This window comes from Chrysochloris asiatica, unplaced genomic scaffold, assembly GCF_000296735.1.
Source record: "Chrysochloris asiatica unplaced genomic scaffold, ChrAsi1.0 scaffold00426, whole genome shotgun sequence".
NCBI lineage: Eukaryota > Metazoa > Chordata > Mammalia > Afrosoricida > Chrysochloridae > Chrysochloris > Chrysochloris asiatica.
In genome coordinates, this window is record NW_006408944.1 from 117,060 (window position 1) to 119,439 (window position 2,380).

Sequence of the window (2,380 nt, forward strand, 5' to 3'; positions counted from 1 at the left end):
TGATGACAATTATTTTATTTGTATAGATGAATACATATCAGGCACAACATTAGTAAAATCCAAAGGCTTTATATCATTATTTATATAATTTAAACACATAAGAAATTCATTTTAAATGTTGGCTAACAAATTAAATGAATATAAATGTATTTAACAACTATGAAAGCAAAAAACCCCAGATGTTAAAAATAAGTTTATATAGAAAATTACTGGGGACAAAGACAAATGTACTGATTTTGGCAATAGCCTATTTTGTAGGAAAATTAAAATGAATTGTTAATGGCAATATCTAAAAATAGCATTGTTGTTGTTGTTGTTGTGTGCCATGGAGTCGGTTTCCACTCATAGCGACCCTGCACAGGGTTTCCGAGGCTGTTAATCTTTACGGGAGCAGAACGCCTCATCTTTCTCCAGCGGAGCAGTTGGTAGTTTTGAACTGCTGACCTTGCGGTTCGCAGCCCGATTCGCAACCACTACTCTACCAGAACTCCTTACAAAAAAATAGCATACTGATTCAATATAAAAATCTATGATTTATGGTGTCACTACTGTTTTAATGGAGTCCTGGGGTGGCGCTGTGGGTTAGTGTGCTGGACTGGAAAGTCAGTTTGAGCCACAAGGTCGGCGGTTGAAACTCACCAGCTTCTCCTTGGAAACCGTATACAGGGTCGCTATGGGTTGAAACTGACTCTACGACTCTTAACAATAACAACTATTTTAATATATGTGAATAAATGACTTTTATGCATGTTGTGTGATATGAGAAAATAAGTTTCACGTGTAGCATACATGTATTTTTCAGTGATTTTGAAGTTGACAGAAACTCAAAATGCAATGCTATTTTATTCCTTATCTTTTTTGTAGAATGAGCTTCAAGTAAGTTTTAAAGAACGATACCTGTTTTGAGACATATGGCAAATAATGTCAGCATACGAGTTCACCCAATAAAAATATTATTTTATATGATTTTAATTTTATGTTAATAATAATGTTATAATTGCATTTGTAGATGCTATTGCAGATTGCCTCGCTCCACCTGAATTCTATCAAGGCTCTAGTATGCTGTTATCTAATGCATATTTTCAAAAGTAGAAAATCACATTTTCAATATTTTTTTGTAGCTTGGTTTTTGGATGTTAATTGGTTCACACCCCCAAAATCTACTCATGTAAGATTTGTAAAACAATGTGAGATTGAAGCATCTTTCTGCTTTTTGTACTGTTTTTTTTTCTGATAAATAAAGGTCATGGGTATACTAAAATTTTCTGTGCCAGTATTCCAGTTTCTCTTCTCCAGTTGCATTGCTGCATGGAGGCAGTTATGCCCTAGGATGCAGGTACCAGGTGTGTGTATACTGAGACACTTTTGGTAGTAGTGTCTTCTTGACTTTGGTCTTCAGATATTTGAATTGCAACCCTGACAGGGAGTTCCAGAGCTCAGTAGTGCCAATAATAGTTCCAATGGTAGAAGAAACGTTGGCAAGTCCATTCTGAGGGTTTTAGAGTCAATTTAAAATGTTAGACAAATCCAATAGTCCCAATTATTTTGTAAGCAATTATTTTCCTATATAGTCTTTTTCTGACTAGACAGAATCCTTTAGCATTTTCTTTACCTACCTAGAATCCTGGCTTAGAAAGCATTTTAAAATAATTTCATAACTTCATTCTATTTTTCATGAATGAATTATATAATGTAAACAAGTATAGGGAATTCTGTTTGAAGGTAGATATATCTTTGAGAGTTAACTAGTCAGATTTCCTTAATAAGAATTTGTCTTTAGCTGAATCATGATGTTTTTAGCAAAGTAAAGCAAATAAAGAATATAGAACAGAACAAATTCTGTAATTACCACTCAAGTGGTTATTTGAGGGAATCAACATCTTTTCACTCTAAACTCCAATATGTACTACCTTCATTGTTGTTAGGTGCCATTGAGTCGGTACCAACCAATAGAGACCTTACATACAGCAGAATGAAATACTGCCTGATCCTGGGCCAACCTCACTACCGTTGCTACACTTGAGTCCATTGATGCTGCCACTTGGCCAATCCAGCTCATTGGGAGGTCTTCCTCTTTTTCTCTGACCCTCCACCTTACCAAACATGATATCCTTCTCCAGCGACTGGTACCTCCTGACAATATGTCTAAAGTATGAGAAACGAAGTTTGGCCTTCTTGGCCTCCAAGGAGAACTCTGGCTCCACTACTTCCAAAACGGTTCTATTGGTTCTTTTGGCAGCCCATAGCACTTTTAGTATTCTCCTCCAACACCATAATTCAAATGCATCAATTCTACTATGGTCTACCTTATTCACCGACCAGCTTTCGCATGCATATGAGTTCCTTGGAAATACCATGGCATGGGTCAGGCGCACCTTAG